Source organism: Coregonus lavaretus (assembly GCF_964263955.1).
Source record: "Coregonus lavaretus genome assembly, chromosome: 37".
NCBI classification, from domain to species: Eukaryota; Metazoa; Chordata; class Actinopteri; order Salmoniformes; family Salmonidae; genus Coregonus; species Coregonus lavaretus.
This window is the reverse complement of record NC_140024.1, coordinates 14792216-14815513: the sequence shown is the minus strand read 5'-3', so window position 1 is coordinate 14815513 and position 23298 is coordinate 14792216. Positions and strand designations below refer to the sequence as shown.

At 45.4% G+C, this 23298-nt stretch overlaps 1 pseudogene across 1 annotated transcript in view; it reads left to right on the top strand.

Annotated features, from left to right (window-relative positions):
- The window catches only part of LOC311111541 (transcription factor 12-like), an 84458-nt pseudogene that overhangs the window by 47088 nt on the left and 14072 nt on the right, over positions 1 to 23298 (top strand). The window contains exons 6-12 of the transcript XR_014615919.1: positions 471 to 535; positions 5344 to 5479; positions 6039 to 6091; positions 21171 to 21273; positions 21985 to 22124; positions 22757 to 22904; positions 23026 to 23095. The product of XR_014615919.1 is annotated as a transcription factor 12-like (transcript). The remainder of the gene's footprint in view (positions 1 to 470; positions 536 to 5343; positions 5480 to 6038; positions 6092 to 21170; positions 21274 to 21984; positions 22125 to 22756; positions 22905 to 23025; positions 23096 to 23298) is intronic.

Sequence of the window (23298 nt, the reverse complement as noted above, 5' to 3'; positions counted from 1 at the left end):
TCTCCTGGCTATGCAAGTTTTAAACTCACTAGAATATTTACCTTTTCCCCAGAGTAAACCGAATTTAGTTCCAGTGCTGCGTCTGGTGCTTGCAATGTTTGAAAGTCTGACAAAAATAATGTACGATGTTGTTAAAGTTGTTTATCATTTTCTTGTAGGAACCTCTTGTTTTTTCCCGCTGGGGTAAAAGTGCTGAGTTTAGTATATTGTGAGGAACATGATTCATGTGTTTTGTGCGTTGTGTGTTTTATTTGTTTTCCTGACGGCTGCCTGGAAGCATCTCTCTCAGGAGGAGTGCTGCACACCAGACGTGTGACACTGATGGAGCAACTCTGTCTAGGAGGATCTCTTATAGCTTAAGGAATACGTATTCTACATAATGAATGATATGAATATGAACCATGATTTCTAGACCATGATGTGGTGTCAATGGTGTTAGTCTAAAAACAGTTTTCTCTGTGTCTCCACAGGTAAATCAGCAGAGAGGGCTCCATTTCCAGCCTATGTGAGAGAGCCTGGCGTGTCTGGCTGCCAGGTAAGTTTGATATCCGCTATTTTCTGCTTAGTGTGGCTCCGTTGGTAGAGCATGGCGCTTGCAACTCCAGGGTTGTGGGTTCAATTCACACGGGGTACCGCTAAGAAAATGTATGCACTAACTACTGTAAGTCGCTCTGGATAAGCGCTTCTGCTAAATGACTCAAATGTAAATATAGTGTGGTCAACTCTGCTTGTTTAATTCTCCTTGTTTGGGCATTCTCAATACATTGTTAAAACTAATTGGCATGTCCAGCTCATCAGATAAAATGCCTTTGTTGGTAGTATAATTAGAGTGAAAAGGAATGTTTACACCAGAGATGGTTTATAAAGCGAACAAGAAAGCTCATGAGAATATTCTGAGGTGTGGAGGCTTAGAGATAGTGAGTGAGTGATTACAGTGGGGCGTCCTCAGGTCTTCGCTGTCTGGGCTGAGGGGTTTCTCCGTGCCCTGTGTAGTCTAGCAGGGTCTAGCAGGGGCAGCCGAAACCACAGAGAAACACCACTATCAGCACCTCCATTAAGCCAGGCTCAGCCCAGCTCCCCTCTCACAGCCACACAGATGTTCAACACAAAGGCCTGATTGTGTGCACAAGCCACAGCTCCCTCTCTCTCTCTCGTTCTGACGTCAGCAAGTCAATGGGGAGAGCTCTCATATTCTCTCTCTCACTTTTTCCTCCTCTTTCTCTCCCTCGTTCATTCTTCTCTCTGTTCTCCTCTTTCGCTCTCACTCACTGTTTTTCTGACTCTTCCCACTCTGTCGCCAGTGTCTCTGTATTCCCTTTCACTCTGCTCTGGCTGTGAGACCAGTAAGAGAAGTTCCACAGAAAATGGCTTCCGTCAGGGTCTACTCCACCCTCCACTGTTCCCAGTACTGAGCTTTTATATTCCACATTATGGTCAATGATATTGGGATTAGGGGTTTGCATGCCAAGTCTGGACTTAGGTTTAGGGCTACGTCTGAAAGATGTCTTTAAAAGATAGAGCCCACTTCTTTGGGCTTAACCCAAAGATCAAGGGAGCCTCTGACCTCATTGACCCACTTGTTAACCCACTCGCTTAACCTCAAGCTAATCATGTGCCAGAGTAGTACCCTTCACTTCTCTATCCCCTCACTGTACACACTGTACACATTACTACTAACAACTATGTGGTCATACAGAGGTCTGTGCTTCCAGTCAGACACAGTGAAAATATAGCTGATGTGAGTCGAGAGCTCGTTTACTCATTCATAAAAGAGCTTTTTGGAGAGGGAATGCCAGTTCAGACATTTTGTGTGGGAACTGGGGAATTGATGCAGGCCTGCAGCTGCTGAGATCTGAGGCTGGCAGAGATTCAGTTTGTCTGGTCCTAGAAAAAAACAGGAAGACCAAAAAAGCCATTTCATTCTTTAGAGAATGAAGGAAGAATGCTGGCTGGAAAATACATTATTAATATTGTATAACCCTTCTATTGATTATCGACAGGGCTCCACCGCTGAATCTTGCCCAGCCGAATCACGCATAAGCAAAGCTCTCAGCTGCAAAGTTTATCAGGCGTTGTTTATCTTTTAATGAGCAGCCTAAATGTTCACAACCCCCGTATGCTGGAGATTTCATAATCCATCCACACTAACCTAATAAAAGGTAACATTGTATTTTATTCTCGGAGGACCAGGAATGGAAATTCGAAACACACAAACAATCTATCAATAGGTAGGTTTTTGGAAACTCCCGTAATAAGGCCAGATATCTGCCAAACAGACCATCAGTTGTGGGCTTGTCATCAAGTCTAGGCAAATTGCCTCGCTCAGCAACGGATTATTGCATCATTTGAACTTGATGAAGAACTCCCCACGTCTTATTGGGTTAAATATTCAAAGTGTTGTAGCCAGCTGTGGCCCCCTATTCCACTGAGCATGTCTGTCTCACAATAATCAACCCGTTTTAAACCTTCAGGCTTTATCTTTTTGGACAGTTGTTATATACACACCAGTAAAAGAAAAAGAGCCCAGTTTATCCACTCATTGTCTTTGTGGTATGGTAAGGTGTTATTCTGCCTTGATCATAAGGGCAGGAAATCTGATTTAATTGAAGTCCTTCAGCATATCATCCCTCTCTCTCTCTCTCTCTCTCTCTCACTGGGAGTGCGGGCACACTGTTCTGTGTGTGCCCATGTTGAGTTGGCCCTATGTCCCCAGGGGGATGAGGTAATGAACAGGGCTGGGGAGAAAGGGGGAGAACGGGGGAGAGAGAGTGGGAGAAAGAGGGGGAGAGAGGGGTTGGGAGAAAGAGGGGGAGAGAGGGGTCGGCAGGTTGCCGGGTTGCTGTGTTGCCGTGGCGGCAGCAGCGCTCTGTTCCGCAGGTAGCTCCTGTGTGCCTCCTGCGAGTCGGATTAGCCTGATTAAAGTGACAGGATGCAGTTGACAGATGACTCCCATTATCTCCTCAAATCTGCGTGACATTTCACTGTGGAAGATGGTCATTGAGATGTGAAGAGGCTTGGGCAGAAAGCCCTGTGATTCAGGAGATTCTTGCCATAATAAAGCCTTGTGTCGGGTATTGGGCATTTGCAACATGATAGACTGCAATGTCGTTTGATGCAAGTGTGTTATTGGAGTGCTAGGAGAGGACATTTTCTACCTCTCCTTAGACAATCACACACACACACTGACTACAGAACAGAACAAGCCTTGGCTGTTAACTCAATTTCACTCAATTATCTGTCTGTTTTCTTCTTCGTCTCAATTGTCTCTCTTTTTTTCTCTCCAGAAAATCAAAGATTTTGGGTTTAGTTTCATGAAAGCATAACAACATTTTCTGTCATCTTTAAATAGGATTCTGATGATTTAAAGATCTATGTAATCAACAACCAATAAACCCTGGCCTCGCTTGAGTTTCCAATGCTTTACTATGTGTAGATTACATGGTAATTGGTATTTCATTGGACCTCTTGTGGCTCTCGTATGGTTTTTGTTCCCTGCAGTAGTTTCTAAAAAAGAAACACCAGCTAATATTGCTGGGGGGATTTAATATCATTGAACAAAGGCAGCAGAAGAGTGTCTGGTCTGGTCTGTTGTGCCATGTCAATGTCAATGCAGTGGCCTCTGTGACAGGTTGTCAGTTTGCAGAGCCTGCTTCTCCACTCATTTCTACTGCAGTAAAGCAGTGGCAGACTTGATTTTCACAGGACTTGATGGCCTTCATTTCAATCTGTTAAAATCAGAATCTATGGTATTTTTTTAATACCACCTCACTACCATGTTGGTGTTATTGTGAGGGGTTTTGATTAGATTTTGGGGAAATATTTGTATTTATCGTGAAATACCCAGGGAATTCCGATAATAATAATGATGCTGACCAAGGTCAAAGTCATCCCTCTGACCTATGTTAGTTTAATGTCATTGGTTACCGTGTCAATCCCCAGCCCTCTCAGTCTACTGTAGCACACGAGGGCTCCAGTCTCCAGAGCAGCTCACTCCTCTGAGGTGTCCTCACTCACCTCGGCCCTCCCTCCTTCTCCACTTACGGTCCATAGCAAATTAGACTAATTGGTCCAGGCCCTAAATTGGCCTGTTTGCTGGGGGCACAGTGGTCACTGGAGTGGAGGGGATACTGGTAGAGCCTGGAGGCTGCTGGAACCTTCCAGAGGCTGCCTCAGCTCAGTCACATGACACAGTAAACAAGAGAGGAGGGTGCTGAGGACTCTGGACTCCAGCCCACTAATCTGGGACTGTCAGATCAGAGGCAGGTTTTGGGACAGCTCTGTGTCATCTCGGCTCTCCTCCACTAATTGGATACGTGTGCCTGAGATCAGACACAGGTTCAGCAGGCTGGTGGCCTGGTGACTCCCAGGTCTCTGGGACGGACGTTTTGTCCAGTTAAGCCGGTGTGGTTTTCGGGGGAGCCCACAGATCCTGAGATCAGACAGATGGTTTAATGAGCCTTGAGCTGCCCTCCTCTCACCCCCCCCCCCCCATGCGCCTCGCACCTCCTTGTGCCCCCTCCCTTCAAAGAGCTGCTCCTGCAAGTCAGGACATGTCCCTGGCTGTGTCTGAGGATGCCCTCAGGCCGTGATCGCTGCTGATCAATACCGTTCCACTGCAGGCTGGAGGAGAGGGAAATCACTAGGTCAGACTGATTGGATCGATGTCTCCTTGGAGTTCAGGGGAGCTGCTAACAGTGGCGCACACAGGAGTACACAAATGACTGTGTGTGTATAAAAAATAGTAACTGAAATTTGTATCTTGTGATTCGATTTCTTATGCTGATGCTCCATAACAAAGCATAATTTACCAGCATTATAGAACAGTACCATTTTTTCAGAATGTTTTCAAACAAACATTATACCTTTTATCAGCTCCACAGGAAGCACTCATTAACACATATATTTTACATTTTGAATAAGAACTCTTTTACTACTAAGTGGACATGCATTAATTGAGGTGGCTGCGCTCGTCTGCTGTTGTGAAAAGAGGTATTTACTGTCTTTACCGTTAAAGAGAAATGTATTTTGTCTGAGAGCATATTGTTAGTGAATTATGGTACCATAACACACGGTGGCCCCTTATTCCCACTGGAGCACATCTCCATAAAGCTGCTCAATGGATTGATTAATGCGCTTTAATAGATCATTAGGGGAATGGCTGATTCATGGCCAAGTGTCTCACAGATAAAATTTGACAGTGCATGAGATCACCCCCTGACTGTACGAGTACATCCTCTCTCCTCTCTCACACACACACACACACACACACACACACACACACACACACTAGTTTCACATCTGCTGTGCTCCACTTATCTGTTGTTTCTCTGTTGTCTCCTCCAGGCCAATCTGCGACCGGACATTGGTCTGGTGAGTCCTGGGCCTGTGACCACATCGGGGAAAACGGCCCCTCCTTTCTACCCTCCCTTCACCGGGGCCAACCCCAGAAGACGCCCCATACCAGAACCTGCTCCCATTGGTCAGTGCCAATTAACCCATACCTATAGAGGTACAGAGCAGGGCAAGTTGTCCTCATTTTTGGTACAAAATAGTCCCTGACAATGGCATTATAGTCTAGTGTCATGTTTAGAGCAGTATGTGCTGACACAATTCTAAACCTCAAGCTGACCAAACGATGTAGCAAAGACAAAGCCAGAGCACTTGTTTTACAGAATGTGAACTTGTTTGTAAGAGACCATTGATCTGTTTTCACTAACTCCATGAACAAGCCTGCGGGAGTCTCTGTGTTTTCAATGGATTAATGACTTTTGCTTAGCCATTTAAACTCCTATTTTAACGCTAATAATGATTATCCTGATGATTACAATAGATTACACAACATGCACAAATTGTTTTGCGTTTTACATGACAAATTGTTTTTGATTTGACTTGATTGTGTGCTAGAAAAGCATGTTAGGCCAGGGATGGCTTCCTTTCGTCACTCCCCTCTTTATGCCAGTGTGTGAATGAGCTGTCGTGTTGTTTACATCCCACAAAGGCCTTTTCTATTGCCTCAATCCTGTTTTATCTTTCCACAGATCCTCTACAGACAAAGAAAGTTCGTAAGGTCCCTCCTGGGCTGCCTTCATCTGTGAGTGGAAGATCATTTCATCTGCCTGCTATACTTCTCATATATAAATAGATCTCTCAGTGAGCATAACCAAACACACACATACAAACACACACACAAACACACACACTGTGCACACACATACAAATACACACACACAGACAAAGAGAGCTGTTGACATCACTGTCGCAGAAATTTAGCTGGGATTTCACTTGTTTTCCTTGACTCTTCAAAGGCGTCCTCTGCAGTGGCACTGGTGGTACCTGGTTGATGTGTAAGGAGCCCATAGCCCTGCCTTGTTGTTTTTGTGTGTGTGTGTGTATGTGCGCGTGTGTGTGTGTGTGTACTAGAGTGTGTGTATGTGTGTGTACATTGGGGTGATTGATTTTGGGGTCTGTCCTGTCACAGCGTGGTCTCCTCAGCTCCTCTCCTGGGATGAGGGGCTATGCGGGGCGCGGGGAGCAGAGCTGTCAGAGCGGATCCCCGGCGCTGCTCTTTTTATGTTTAATTAGTCATTATGTAGCCGAACAGGAGGACAGACAGAGATTAATAGCGCAGAATCAGAGACATTTCCATGGGTAATAATCCCGGTGGAGCAGAAGACATTAGAATGCAGAGGAAGTGTGGAGCTCAGCTTGCCTCCGCCTGGGCCGGGCCTCATTAATATGCATAAATCACTAAGTCAGATGTTCATTGTGAAAATCCTGGTGGATTCTCAAAGCGGCGATTAAGCCTTGCCTTAAATTCCCAGCCGCTGGTACAAGTCGATGCTTTTAATAAAAAAAAGCAACTGGTTTTAGCAGAGATCCCGCTTTACTTTGGTGCTGAAGGATTCTTCCCCAGAGAACAAAAAGGGGGCTTTGATGAGGGTGGCTCGGAGACTGGATTTGCTTTTGGAAGCTGTGATAATCGCGAGCTCCACCGCTGTTCCTCTGAAATCAAATATGGAACAAGCCACAGGACTTACAGTGAGGGAAAAAAGTATTTGATCCCCTGCTGATTTTGTACGTTTGCCCACTGACAAAGAAAAGATCAGTCTTTAATTTTAATGGTAGGTTTATTTGAACAGTGAGAGACAGAATAACAACAACAAAATCCAGAAAAACGCATGTCAAAAATTTTATAAATTGATTTGCATTTTAATGAGGGAAATAAGTATTTGACCCCCTCTCAATCAGAAAGATTTCTGGCTCCCAAGTGTCTTTTATACAGGTAATGAGCTGAGATTAGGAGCACACTCTTAAAGGGAGTGCTCCTAATCTCAGTTTGTTACCTGTATAAAAGACACCTGTCCACAGAAGCAATCAATCAATCCGATTCCAAACTCTCCACCATGGCCAAGACCAAAGAGCTCTCCAAGGATGTCAGGGACAAGATTGTAGACCTACACAAGGCTGGAATGGGCTACAAGACCATCGCCAAGCAGCTTGGTGAGAAGGTGACAACAGTTGGTGCGATTATTCGCAAATGGAAGAAACACAAAATAACTGTCAATCTCCCTCGGCCTGGGGCTCCATGCAAGATCTCACCTCGTAGAGTTGCAATGATCATGAGAACGGTGAGGAATCAGCCCAGAACTACACGGGAGGATCTTGTCAATCATCTCAAGGCAGCTGGGACCATAGTCACCAAGAAAACAATTGGTAACACACTATGCCGTGAAGGACTGAAATCCTGCAGCACCCACAAGGTCCCCCTGCTCAAGAAAGCACATATACAGGCCTGTCGGAAGTTTGCCAATGAACATCTGAATGATTCAGAGGAGAACTGGGTGAAAGTGTTGTGGTCAGATGAGACCAAAATCAAGCTCTTTGGCATCAACTCAACTCGCCGTGTTTGGAGGAGGAGGAATGCTGCCTATGACCCCAAGAACACCACCCCCATCGTCAAACATGGAGGTGGAAACATTATGCTTTGGGGGTGTTTTTCTGCTAAGGGGACAGGACAACTTCACCGCATCAAAGGGACGATGGACGGGGCCATGTACCGTCAAATCTTGGGTGAGAACCTCCTTCCCTCAGCCAGGGCATTGAAAATGGGTCTCGGATGGATATTTCAGCATGACAATGACCCAAAACACACAGCCAAGGCAACAAAGGAGTGGCTCAAGAAGAAGCACATTAAGGTCCTGGAGTGGCCTAGCCAGTCTCCAGACCTTAATCCCATAGAAAATCTGTGGAGGGAGCTGAAGGTTCGAGTTGCCAAACATCAGCCTCGAAACCTTAATGACTTGGAGAAGATCTGCAAAGAGGAATGGGACAAAATCCCTCCTGAGATGTGTGCAAACCTGGTGGCCAACTACAAGAAACGTCTGACCTCTGTGATTGCCAACAAGGGTTTTGCCACCAAGTACTAAGTCATGTTTTGCAGAGGGGTCAAATACTTATTTCCCTCATTAAAATGCAAATCAATTTATAACATTTTTGACATGCGTTTTTCTGGATTGTTTTGTTGTTATTCTGTCTCTCACTGTTCAAATAAACCTACCATTAAAATTATAGACTGATCATGTCTTTGTCAGTGTGCAAACGTACAAAATCAGCAGGCGATCAAATACTTTTTTCCCTCACTGTAAAAGAGAGAGGAGATTTATGTTTGAATACTAGTTTGTCAGGAATAGAGGGAGGAAAGCAGCGGCATGGGAAAATTCTCCTGAAGTAGGTGAAGGGGATGTGTGGGGTGGTGCCAGAAGACAGGGAGGGAGGCAGAGAAAGATTGGTTGCCTTGCGGGGTACATCTCTTTGTTGTGTAAATGGACGCAGGGCTTTTATTTGTCTCTACTTAACACATGGACGCAGGTGCACTATGTTACTCATAACAGCAGAATCAAAGCAGTACAATCCTGAGTGGAATAAGCAGAGGAGCTAATGCAGCTTCATCGTCTGTCACTCTGTGTGGAGAAGACAAGGCCTGGCTCTTGGAGGAGTTAGTCTCTGATCCCAAGACAGAGCCAAGACTTTAACAGGGAAAAAGGGGCTGTATTTATTTTATTTCCTCTGGTTGCAGGGAAAGGTAAAGAGAGAGAGCCTGTGTTGTGGGTGGTGTGTTGGGATGGAGGTTGAGTGGGCGGTGATGGAGGGCTGGTCTGGAGGCTTTTAGGAGGTGTTGTATGGGCCTGGTGGAAGGTGTTGGGCGAGGAGGTGGAGGGGATATGAGCTGCCATAGCTTGTCTTGCAACTGGTTATAGGTGTTTAGAGGTTATATACTGGCTGGTAGGAGGTGTGTTTGTCTGTGTGTGTGTGTGTGCGTGCGTGTACAGGGGTTATCTGCAGGGACCTAGGCTGGTGTGGGCGGCAGACAGCGGTGGAGGTGGTGGGGTTTAGGGGTGTCGAGGGCACAGGTACACCTGGAGCAGATCAGGGTTGCCGGGGGCAGCTGTGCTGTGCCGTGCCGGGTGAGAAGCCTGCAGTGTACCTGTAAGGCAGAAATGCAGCTGGCTGCAGATGCTGCTGAAAGGCTTTTGCTTGTGTAAGCACCCAGGCTTCACCAGAGGCCTGAAGAGCTGCTTGATAAACAAAATGAATACAATGCTTCATATCATTATTCCCCCTACTGGGAATTCTCATTTATTTATTTATTTCAAACTTTTTTTTTATCCTCACCTAAAAATTGTTGAGGGGGTTTAGATTTGAAGAGCGGTGTGTTTTAAATGAGCGGCTGATGTGTGTATATGATGTGTGTATATGTAGGATTTATATTGCAATCATAATATTTATGGGAGCACATCCTCTGTGCATTTAGGTTGTTCCCCTGCAGTATATACCAGGATGTGGAGGCCATCAGGGAGAGCCAGCCAGCTGCTGATTGCAAACATTCACATGTTTATACCCCAATCTCATCTCATATACACACTTTTTCCTTAACCCACTTTTGCAGTTCATTTTACGTACATGCTCCTTTTAGGCGACAGGAGCTACTGTACAGATGTAGGATCTTAATTTGATGGCTCTTTTGTTACTGAGAATTTTCCTGCACAGCAGGAAATACAAACTTGTAGTGTTTAAAGTCAATGTTTAAAAAGTATTCTAAATTTGTAATTTCCACATTAAAATGTCAGACTTGATTTGCCCTAACGAAAAATGTAACAACCCCTACAAAACAGTTCCATTAATTTGAATCCACATAATAATTCACATTTCCTGTCGCTGCAGGATTATTATTGTATTATTCTGGCTCAAAGGAAGGTCCAACGTATGTAGGTGTGTCACCAACTTTATCAGCCTGATATAGCTCGGTTGGTAGAGCATGGCGCTTGCAACGCCAGGGTTGTGGGTTCGATTCCCACGGGGGACCAGTATGAAAAAAAATGTCCTTAGCCATTGCAGATGATCAGAAGTTGACTGTATCAGTCTTAAGTATTGTAAGGCTTACTTCATGATACAGTGGACTGTCCGTGGTCATAGCTAGATGTATCACTTTGTAAACTGAGCATCGCGCTGAGTGAAGACATAACGGGTTATCATTGGATGGACAGCCTGCTGCAGAGCAGGGTTGCTGACGGGCAGCTGTACGGGCACCTGCGTTAAGGGTCCGTCTGACAGGGAGACAGAGGAGAGAGACGTGCCACGGTGGCAGCTCTGTGGCTCATGGGGAAAAGCTGTATCTTGTAGGATATTCATGTGTAGCTGGGAGGGCATGGCTGGTGTGTGTGTAAATAGGCAGGCTTTTTTTACGCGCCCTTGTCACTGGCACAACGGCTTGATGTGACACTTCCTCCTTGGCTGTGGTGATGCTAGTCTGGAGGAGGGAAAGAAAGAAAGTGGCGGGAGAGGGGGGAGGTAGGGGGGCGGAATCAACTCCCTTCAGGGACTTTTGCTAGCGAGAACCCTGGCTGTGAATGACAAAAAAGATTGTCATTTGCTTTTGACAGATCACTCAGACACCCTTGTTTCTGAGAGACTTGCACTTAGCAGGGAAACAGGGACTAGAAGAGAAGAAGTCTGCTCTGCTCCGGGCTCTGAGACTAAGACCCAGGATTTTGCCTCGCAGTGGTCGGGTGAATGACACACAGAGGTTATCTCCTTTGTGTGTGTGTGTGTGTGTGTGTTTGTGTGTTTTGCTGAACTCAGAGAGACTACAGCTCCCTTTCATCGATGCAGCTACATGTATTTTGACTAGACAGCCATCTGCAGGCGGAGCAGAATGGTGCAGGCAGGCAGGAAGCAGAGCTCATTTTGGGTTCTCTTTGAACCAGGGCAGGTCAGGACCTGGCAGAGGGCAGCTCTTGTGAGTAGACGTGCCTTGGGATGAAACGCGTCAGCAAAGCCTTCTGCAAATACAGCCAAACAATCATTGTTTGATGTGGCCCTTTCATGTAGGCACAGTTGTATCGTCTCAAGTGATCTGGGTTCCCTTGTTGTCTGGCTGTTTCACAGCATCAGATGACTTATCAGACAACATTCGTCATGTACCTCGACATTCTTGTATCTAAACATTTTTAATGAAGCATTTATTTTAATTTCTCTATTTTTTTATTCAAGGAGAATTTTAAGAGTATGGTCATTGTGACATAGCTGACAAGACTTTCTATGGTGCATGGAATGTGGGTTGACATTACATTTTAGTCATTTAGCAGACGCTCTTATCCAGAGCAACTTACAGTTAGTGAGTGCATACATTTTCATACTGGCCCCCCGTGGGAAACGAACCCACAACCCTGGCGTTGCAAGCGCCATGCTCTACCAACTGAGCTACAGGGGACATGGTCCGTTTCATTTTCTAAAGTCAATTCTAGAATATTTATAGTACTAAACAGAACAGGACTGTCTTTCTGTTTACCTCTGCCTCCTGGCTACAGACCAGCTCCCATCCATCTCTGGGTTGGCATGATGCCCATTATCTCAACACCATGCCCCTGTCCTATCAGGTCAGCAGGTCAGAGTCAGACCACCAGGGGGCAGTGTGCCAGGCTCTGCTGCTGTGCTCTGACCCCAGTCTGAAGGCCCTCTGGAGATGAGCTCATCAGATGGCTGATTAGATAGATGTCCCTTGTTTGACTGGGATGATCCTGAACAGAGATCCTCACCCCCTCCCTCCCATGGGCTTTGCCTGGGTGTGTTTATCGGTCTTTGGGTTGCTCAAATTTACCTATGACATGAGAGGCAGAGATAAAGGAGCAGGCCAACAACTCCAGAGGTCCCGGCTGCTTTCATCTACAAGGAGAGAAACAGAGTTAAAAGAACATGAAGCAGAAATGAATGCACACATTAAAGTCATTACTCACATTTCGGCCTGTAGTAAATTATTTATGTAGGGCCTGTCTGCGTGAGTGCACCACGTTAATGCAGACCTTGATTTTAGACTGCTGCCTGGCAGGCTTGGGACGGTGCTCTGTCAACAATCGCTAATGATTAGGTTAATAGAGTGTGTTAGTCAGAGGTAATTTAACTCTAAGCCACGTCAGAGTGGCCAGTGGGGTATACTACAAAGCATGATCAATGAGTTATCAAGCTAACTTGGCTAAATATTCTGAAATATATATATATTTTTTTAGATACGCTTGAAATGGCCATGGTCTAATTGACTCAACAACCAAAAACACATATCTAAGTTTTAATGAACCAGAAAATAAATAGTTATTCCTAGTTGTTTATCAAAGTTAGCTGGCTAACTCATTGATCCTGCTTTGTAGGATACCCCTCTGGTCTAAGAGAGCATCACCATGTGAAGCTCATGCTATAGGTTGTAGCTGCAGACCCAGTTGTAGGTCAGATGCTCCCCGTAATGCGGTGAGGGGTTTCCTCAGAGTGTGTAAGTCAGAGCCATGTCAGGGCGCTTTGATTGGATTGGTCCTTCTTGGGTGCCTGGTTGTGGATTGGCCCAGTGAAAGACTAGAGGACACTGGCAAAACACTGACCTACTGTACTAGGCTGAACTGGATAGAGAGGCTCAGTCTTAATGTCGTGGCTCAGAGATAGCCTCCTTCCATCCTGCAGCTTTAGTAATGCTTATTGGATCTCTGTGTTTGTAATAATAATAATAATAATAATAATATGCCATTTAGCAGACGCTTTTATCCAAAGCGACTTACAGTCATGCGTGCATACATTTTTGTGTATGGGTGGTCCCGGGGATCGAACCCACTACCTTGGCGTTACAAGCACCGTGCTCTACCAGCTGAGCTACAGAGGACTAGGATCTCTGTGTTTGTGTAGTACACATTGTCGTTGTCGTGACATCCATGATATTATTAATACATTGGTTCCAGAGTCGTATTTGATGACTGAGAACAAACAAAGACACAAGGGAGGAATTTGATGTGATGTTGCTATGGAGCTAGAGCAGTCTCCTATCACAAAATAAGTTTATGAACAGTTGTATGGGGGAGTGAGGTTTGTATGTCCAGGAGTATTTGGAAGACAAAGGGCAGAGTTGATGAAAGGGAGTTGGGTGGAGTGTTATTTTGTGGTCAGTTGGGAATGTGGTTCAGATCATATTTGGATGGGTGAGCGAGCGAGAGAGTGGGTGGTGAATTAACTCACAGAAGTGTAGGGTTGTACTGAAAAAGATAATATGAGGCATGTCTGTGGGCTGGAGATCCATGGCCCAGTCTGAGTAAACTCTGGGGAGGGTAGGGTGTCTGTCTGTCTGTCTCTCTGTGTCTGTGTGTCTGTGTGTCTGTCTCTCTGTGTGTCTCTGTGTATGTCGGTCTGTCTCTCTGTGTACGTGTGTGTGTGTATCTCCTATGTCAGGTCAATCAGTCAGCCAGGCCAGGAGTGGCTCAGCCAGGATTACCATAGCTATATGTCTGGCAGAACCAGCACTAGAGGATGTGTATGTTTACTCAGTCACACAGACTGAGTGCGTTATAAATAACTCTAAAGCACCTTTCTGCTTCATACACACATGCAAAGCGTTAGGGAAATAAGGTCAGGGGGAGTTGGAAGAGGAGGAAACGTGTCTGTAGTTAGAGATTCAGCAGTTAGAGATACTCTAACATGTCAAACTGAAGCAGAGCCAGTAGCACTGTACTGTATGCCTGGTCTGGAACAGCCTACAGATGACAAAATGCCTGTTCTGTGCTGACTTATGCAGTCGTAAATCATTGGCGTTAACGTGTAATGAATGTGTAATTAAGTCAAGGCCACGCTGTGTTATGAACTTCTTGTGGGGTTTTGGGCAGATTAAGAACCCCCCCCCCCCTTCCCGCTCCCCCAAATAAAAACCAGAGCTTCTTACAGGAAACAATCACCCCATCCTGTCTTATGACATCATGGCTAAATCCATGCATGAGATGGAGGTGACCTCAGTTGGTGGATTTGCGATGGATCTTTTTTAACACCCAAACAAATCCCAGGGAAAAAAGCATGGCCAGTGGCTCAAATGTGATTAGAGGTGAGTTGTGTGGACAGGTGCATGGCTGGGTGGCTGCCAGTGAGGTAACACTTGGCCCACTTTGACACAGATGCAGACTGGTCTTTAAACTCTTTGTCCTGTTTCTTGGTGGCTGATGGGTCAGGGGCCAGGCCCAGGTTGGATGTTGATGGTGTGATAGAGGGTGGTGATTCTGGCTCTGTTTTAAGAAGATTGGTGTTTAGGATGAGATCTGACATGGTTCAGTAGCTCAGGAAATGAAGTATGACAACATGGGTGTCTTCTCACTAATACAACTAATATCTGTTTGTCTGTTAAACAAATGTAAAGGATCCCAAAGTGTCCCTGTGTTTGCAGCTACATTTAGTAACACGTCTGCTTTTATCAGTGTTGAGTCCATCTCTCTTTACTCACTCTCTTTGAGCTTTCATGTCTTTTTTTCTCAGCACGGCCTTCTGTGTCTGGACCCGTTTTTGGACCCTTCAAACGCACATTTTCCTTAAAGCATCAACTTGAAACGGGTCCAGATATAAAGTGGTACCAGCATGTAGACCCCAGTGCCTTGGAAGAGTTTAAAAGAATCTCGGAGAAGAAAGAGGAATAAATAATAATAGTACTAAAGGAAAAACATAATAAAGCCTTGTTTTCTTTGGGAAGGGGAGGCTTTCATCTTTCTATAACAATAATGCTCTCAATGAGTGCACAGGACTGTGTTTAGTCCAGGAAGCTTCCACTGGCAGACATGAAAGGCTCCAGGGAGGCTGGATGGAGTGGGCTTTAAAGGCTCTGTATGGCACACGGGTCAGTCCTCTCCTCTCCTCTGGCCTCGCTCTTCCTCCTCTTCTCTTTCTCCACCTCTCCTCTTTCTCCTCCTTCAATGGAGGCCGACCTGGAACAGCAGAGCGGTCTGAGAGTGACAGGCAGACAGTGAAATGAAATGGCTGTGGCTGTTTCGGTTGTACCCCTCTGCTTCCCCCTGGCCTGTGGTGTACGTCTGAGCCTGAGGCCCCCGGGGGTTTAGGAAATGGAGCATCACAGTTCTGTTGCCTGTCTGACGTCACATGGCCCGGCCCCTCTGCAGCTGTTGCGTGTGTTTAATAACTCTCTCTGTTTACAGTCACCGTCGTGAGAAGTGGGTTCATTCTGACAATAGGAAAAGTTTCATTGTTATGGAAGCACACAGTATACATGAACATTCTCACTAAGATGTTCTAGAACATTCTAAATGTTTCTTTCTCCTTCTCCCAGTCTGTTTTTATTACTCTGGGTATTCTACCTAAGAAATAGAATCCAAATGTAATTTAAAGTCTTATTTTCCCTTCATCTTTTCCTTTCCTTGTTGATAGTCCACTTTCTCATATTGGTTGTTAATTGGCATAATGTTGAGGGTGGGAACAGGTTAAACTCCTGTCCAGATGGTTGTGTAGCTGAAGAAACCCTATCCCTTCATTTTACCTCACTGCTAGAGGACTAATTCAGTTATTACAAAAACAACAGATTAGCCCACTCAGGATTAAAACCTGTGTGGGAGAGCATGTTTATTGCAGTTATTTACCCAGTAATTTGTTTGCTTTTGAATAAAGTAAATTGATGATACCATGCCCAAAGCTAAATAGTTTTAGTTCCAGCTCCCCTGCAGAAAATCTAAATGTTTATGCTTGGGAGTGATCATTTTTTTCTCCTCTTTCTAAATCATTTGTTTTCGGTCCCACCTCCTCGATTTATCTTTTTTACACCCCCCCCCCCCCCCCTTCTCCTCCCTTCCCCCGATCCGCTTTCCTCTTTGCCTCAGCACATATGAGGCTTACGGGGAAGAACCATTTCAGCCCCTCCCCTTCTCTCAACCACCCCCCTAACGCTGTGGCGAATGGTTCAGCCCTGCTTTGCATAAGTTTCCTCTGAGTAGATCCATGTGTGAAGGGCCAGCCCAGGACTGAAAGAATTAGTCCCTTTTGAACGGGTTCGATGTATGTCTAGGGAGAAGGCTTGTGTGCTGCTGCTGCCGTGTTCTGAAACAGTACACTTGCTCCAGTCATCAGTATAATAGCCGAAGCTATCATGTATTGCGCCTACCCTGTCCCTGGAATGGGTAGCAACTCCTTAATGTATTACTACAACGGGAAATCGGTGAGTTCTGTCTGCGGGAGAAAGAGAGGGAGAGTGTGTGTGTGTGTGTGTGTGTGTGTGTGTGTGTCCACGTTTGTAATTGGCCTTCGGGTATGGAGTTACAGAATATTGGGTTGTCCGGCTGCACAGCATGTTTCTCGGCTCTAGAGTATATCACTCCTCTCTGCTTCACTCTCTCTCTCTCCTTTTCTACCTGCCCCCCTCTCTCTCTCTCTCTCTCTCTCTGTCTCTCTCTCTCTCTCTCCTTTTCTACCTGCCTCTCTCTCTCTCTCTCTCTCTCTCTCTCTCTCTCTCTCTCTCTCCTTTTCTACCTGCCTCTCTCTCTCTCTCTCTCTCTCTCTCTCTCTCTCTCTCTCTCTCTCTCTCTCTCTCTCTCTCTCTCTCTCTCTCTCTCTCTCTCTCTCTCTCTCTCTCTCTCTCTCTCTCTCTGTCTCTCTCTCTCTCTCTCTGCTTTTATTCCTGCCCCTCTCTCTCTCTCGCTCTCTGTCTCCCTCTCTTTCCCTCTCTCCTCTGTGGACTGATTTTTCCGTTGCCTCAGTTACAGCTGTGTGACAGTACCATTTGTTTTTCTTTGCAGTTCAAATAGAGGACTTACTTCATTTCTCTCTCAATATGTTCTAGACATGTTATAGCCTGAATCTAGATGGCTCACTTTTTTTTTTAGCTAACCATGTATGTCAAAACTTAAAGTAGATTTCAGCACAGACTTCTGTATTAGAGATAAAGCAGAATATAAGCAAGGCACATACATTGTATATAAGTACGAACAAATCTCAACATGTGGATGTGTGTGGTTGAAAAAAGTAAAACACATCATGTTTTTTCTCTCACCTCTGTTCGTAGACAGACTTCAGTGTTATACACTGAAAATATCATTTTTTTTTAGCTGTGAATTTATTTTTACTGGATGGTTGGTTCAGCACTGAGACTGGGTTGAAATAATAACACGTGGGAGTCTGGGAATGATTAAGGAAAAGAGGCTGCCTGTTGAGGTTAGACTTTCCTGTTTGTAGATTGAGCTCTGAGCACCAGCGTTGCTGTTATTCCATCTGTTTTTAATCACATCGGCATTCTGGACTCTACAGGGAGCCTAATGTGATTCCTGGATTGCTCAGTAAAAAACTATTTGATTTCTGTGTTCCTGCAAAAACTTTATTTTATGTGTGTGTATGTGGGAGAGTGTGTAGTAGTGTGTGGATGTGGGAGAGTGTGTAGTGTGCGTGTGTGTGTTTGTGGTTGTGTGCATTTGTGTTTTGGTTTACCTGCCTCTGAGCTAAATTGAGTTTCCTCAGATGCTTGCAGTAATTGTGTCACAGGTGTAAAAGTCTCACTGGCACTGCTGCTGAATAAGAGATGAGGAGAGAAAAAGCTCCCCCATGTTTCCCAGCTTCTCTCCAGAGAGCAAAACACTGAAACACCCACTCAGCTCCATCTAGAACATTAACTCCACGTTTCAGAGTCAAGGCCCCATTGGACCTCATTCTCTGATTTAAAGAAACCAGGGAGTTGAACATTTCTATACCATTGTGAGATTCACTTTAATGAGGTCAACATGCTTTAGCACTCCTCATACCCCATTAGGACAATACGCTTCGTTCCTACAGCACCACAGATCACTTTGATCTTTTGATATTAGGTATTACCAGGAAGGTCTTAAAGGTCAGTAGAGGGAGAAAATTGGGAGCATGTGGGCAGCATGGGTCAGAGTTTAACTTTATGATCCAAAGCAGTCGATAAATAACCAACCAAATACGAAGCTCTTCATCTTTTATTCTTTGCGGGAGAGATAAATAGTGTTTATTGTGAGCATCAACAAAACTCACATTTACTTGTTTGAGTTTGAGAGTGATTATGGGTTTTATGGCAAAAAAAATGATTTCTGTGTTTTATGGTGTGTGAAGTGTTTTACTTCTGTTGTTTCATCCAGTTCCAGAGAAAATGAGTAGCCCAAGCTTTAGAGAATTCAGATATTTGGGAGAATTTGGTGGGTGGAGTGTGTTTATCTAAGGTGTGGCCTTTCCTGTCTAATATCCCTCAAGTGCACTGAGGATTGGACCAAGGAGGCATCCAGTAAATTACTGTTTTTCTTCCCACCTTAGGAAATATGAAATAACTGTTTACAGCACAAGATAACATCAGGTGTATGAGTTTTGCCTCAGAGTTTAAACTTCATGTTCACATCTTCCCACATATATAACACCTGGTATCACCTCATTTATCAGAGTGTAGTTGGTCTTTGAAAATTGTGTTTCTTGAGACTTAAATCTTGGAGCTTTTAAGCATCAACAGCTTGAGGCGTGAGATGTCTCTGTTAAAGGGTTGACTGGTACTAGGCTGCAGTGCTGAACATGCCCCATCAGGAAGGTGGTGCTGGGGCTGTGTAGCAGGGGACCATTGTGTTGGAGCTGCGTGCGTGCCTTTAAGCCTCTATAAGTGTGTTAGATTTAGACTTGAAAAGAAAGGCCCTCGTGCATGGTTTGATTCCACATAGTGACGTGCAGAGACAGGATATTCTGTTGACACCAGCAGCCCACTGCTTTCAGCTGTGTCTTTGTGAGTTCCTCAGTTGTTGGACTGTTTTTTGCGGCGGTGATCATTTCTTTTTAAGATGTTATTTTCACCGTCGTCATTTGGTGTATCCATATGTTGACAGTTTAATGTTTTTTTCCATGTGCTGTTTTGATTGGTGTGGTGTTGAGATCAAAGGCGGGTGCTGCAGGCTGGTGATGTGTGGAAAGGTGTGGAGGGACTCATCAGCCCTCTCAGATCAGCCACAGAGAGACTAGAGAGTTGCAGAATGAAGCTCTGCCAAGAACCTTCTGTCCCCATTCTCTCCAATCTGACAGTGAAATCTTATGCTTGTTGATATTAAGTCAAACATGAGTTAGCTTAGTGTATAAACCACAAACCCTGAATTAATGATTGCTTATGGATTATGATGGCTACAGATATTCTTACATTAAACGTGATGCGTAAAATATACAGAAACAAAACACCCAAACTCTAACAACTGTGCTGGTCCTGGTGGCCTGGGCCCTGAGTGACGTCTCTTTAATTAATGTGGTAGTAAAAGGAAAGGCAGGCGGGCCCTCTCCTCCAGAGGCTAGGGGAATGAGGCGCCCGGTGTTTGGGATGTTTTATTAATGCCTTGACTGGCTAGGCCAGGGTAAAGAGGACAATTAGCATCATCCACGCCATATGCTGCCCATTGAGGCTCAGACTGGGACAAAGCCAGGGCTCCTGTGTGAGGCTAACCTGGAATCACCACGGGAGTCCCCACACCCTGGGTCACATGTGTGAGCCAGAGTACCCAAGAGATCCCCTCCCCTCCCTGCTAAACGAGATTTAGGGTGCTGGAGGTACACACACAGCTAATCACATGCTCACACACACTGCTCGCTCAGCAAGACCCTGTGGCCCTGAGTGTTGGCTAAGCTGACTGACTGGGTGCTTAAGGAATTGATATGTCGCTCACGTGTGTGAGTGAATATGTGCGTGTCTTTCTCTTGACGTACGTACTAAAGTGATGGCAAATTAAGTTTGTTGGGGTTGTGTCTCGTAAATAAGATCATTATACTTCAGTAGGACAACAAAACATTCTCTCCATGCCCACTGACACATCTTGTTGCATTAGGAAGCAACCTTTGAAGTTCTTGAAAGGCTCTGTTCACGCAAACAGATGAGTATGCCATTAGGTCATTGAAAGAGGAATTTATGTTGCTGGTGACTAGAGGATGGGGGGGGGGGGGGGGGGGGGCTGGGTGGCAGGTCTGGTAGTGATTTGTGCTGCATGATGATGGTGTTAGGGTTGAGGGACCAGCCCTCTTTCTGGCGTGGTGAGTTCACTAGCTCCCTCTCTCCCTTGCTCTCTCTCCCTCCATCTGGAGTGGATAAAGTCAGAGACCACATCACTAATGTTTGGCCTCACGGCCCTTTGATCCTCCCACCCAGCCTGGCACAGCCACAGCTGCACAACAGCGCTCTGTGCCTCACCGCTCTTCCCCTCCCTATAGCCCTCGCCAGCTCATAGCCAGGTAGCAAAATAAAGAAAAGCACAGGCCCCATATTTGATTTTCTGATTTGATTTCTGTTTCTTTGGCGAGCTGCAATTTGCAGAGTGTTTTTATGAACGCGTGTGTGCTTGTGTCATTATAGTTCCATTAAGAACTGAGACAATCTGAAAGGCAAACACCCCCTGATAATCCAGTCCTCCCTCCATGAGCCTTCCAAATGAGCCCAGCTGCCACACCTCTGGCTTCTTAAACCGCCACGGCTCAGTTCGTTCACTACATTCATTAAAGTAGACATGATTCTGGCTTCAACATACAACGCTACTTTACAGATGACAGTCGTGTAAGGAATAGGGGAGGAATTTAGTCAAAGATACTCATTTTCATCTAATGATGGTTAATGAATCCATCCTTAATGCACTGGCTTTAGATTGTGATCAACCCACCAGGCAGGGTGGTGTGGGATTAGAATTGTTCCTCTTCAGCATCATCCTAATAACTCAACCAAATCATCATCATTATGCTCCTACCACATACAGAGAACAGTCACAAGCTATGTTTTAGAGGATAATGACTTGGACAAAATTCTAGACTGCCCTGTGCACCTCCTGTTGTTATTCATGTTGATAATGTCTGTTTTCCTTTGGCAGGTGTATGCCCCGTCTCCCAACTCCACAGAAGACTTCAACAGAGATTCCCCCTCCTACTCATCTCCCAAACCCCCCAGCAGTATGTTTGCAACCACTTTCTTTGGTAAGTGATTCTGACTTAAGACAGTCTCTGTCATGGAGTCTAAAGAAGCCAGTATTATCTGTTTGTTCAATCTGTCTTTGTCAATGTCTTCCCCTGCCTGTTGATGGACAGTGGACCCATGAGAAAATATTTCTGGACAAACATCCTAACATCACACTCAGTTACTCTCTCCGTAGTCACTCTCTCTGATGTCGCTAAACAGTTTCAAATGTTCCGCTCGATTTAGCCATTTCTTTCTTCTGGTAGACAGTATTTCACTGAGCCTGGGCTCAGAGTCAGTGGTCTTTGAAGGGATGGGGTTGCTTTCTGTTAGCCAAGGGAGGCTTAGTGTTATCTCAGCTGTGTCCAGGACAGGGCTTGTGTTTCAGTCCTAAGATCAGACTGGGAGAGTGAACAACCCCCTTGTGTGATCCAGCGACTCAGCAGAGAGGAGGGGGACTGCCCTATGTGGAAAGGTCTCTCTGGGCTCTCATAATCAAGCTGTGTGTTGTGGTTTGCTTCACGGCGGTTCAGGCATATTGCATTTTATGTAAACTTGACTTTGGTTATTAAACTAAAGCCATTAAAACGTCTTTGCTCCCTTCTGGAATCAAATCCAGGACGTCTCTTCAATTGGATGATCCTTTTGTTAAATGAGTCATTATACTGTGAAGAATAGGGATGAAACTCAAGACGGATCCATTTCAACTTAACTCTGTTTGTTGTCATTAGATGGGACCCACAACTCTTCTGACCCGTGGAATTCCTCCAATGGGATCAACCAGCCTAGTTATGGAGGAATGCTGGGAGGATCTTCATCTCACATGCCGCAGTCAGGAAATTACGTCAACATGCACTCACATGACCGCCTGGTAAGCAACCCGGCTAGTGATGTAAGCACATACTGTAAGTCTCAATGTTTCCCCTACCTATTCTTAGACAGTCTACCCCCTCCCCTTAAGCTCTATTGCCCCATACTCATAAAACATTTGGCCTGCATTGGTTTCAATTGAATATTTGTGGTGTGCAATATTGCAGCCCACAATATTGCCCACCCTGCCTACAGAAAAAGTCTAGCTAGGGGAAACACTGTGACTTATGTGTATTCAGCATCCATGTCCTGTTCTGCCCCATCAGAGCACATCCCCTCCTCTCTGCTGAGCCCGTAGTGAGAGTGGTCGGTGTGAGCCGTGGCCTGGCTATCTCTCTATCTGATGTTGCTGTCTGGGCGGTATCAGTGTAAGACACGGCTGACCCCCTCTATCAGTGTTTCATCTGCTCTGCTCTGTCTGCCCACTGTGTCTCACTGGGACTCACTGGGAGCCTGCAGCTGCTGCTCAACCAAAGCCCTCTGTCTGTCTGGGCTCCACATTCATATAACCTCTATTTATCAAGTGATAGTTTTTCACCATGCAAAATGCTATTCTTTCCACTGAACAAGTGTATGCACACACAATATTGTTTTGTCCTCATGAACACGTGTTTTGTCCTCTTTCTCTTTCAGAACTACCCTCCACACTCTGTATCGCCGACAGACATCAATGCCAGTCTTCCTCCAATGTCCAGCTTCCACCGCAGCAACGCCAGCACTTCACCATTCGTTAACCCCAACACACACCCCGCCTGTCAACACCACACCGACGGGGTCATGGGTACGCCGAATATTTGGTTGATGTACTCTTAAATATCAATAGGCGAGATAAATGTCCATAATTATGCTTTCTTCTTTAATCTATGCTCTGTGTTATAAATGTCCTCTCCTTGTTTATGTAGTTGCTGCAAATCGGGGGAACGCCACTGGAAGCCAGCAGACTGGAGATGCACTGGGCAAAGCCTTGCTTCGGTGAGTACAGCACACCCCTGTTCTCCTCCGGGGAAATGGGAAAGCCTCAAAGGAGATTTAGATAGAAACCATGTTACAAATCCACAGAGGTTGTTTGTTTGGGGTAAAGCCCTATTGGTTTACTTGTAAATGGAGGCACAATCCATGCAGCACTTAAAATTGCACTCTCTCCCTCTGAATGTCAGTTTGATTGAGGCGTTAGG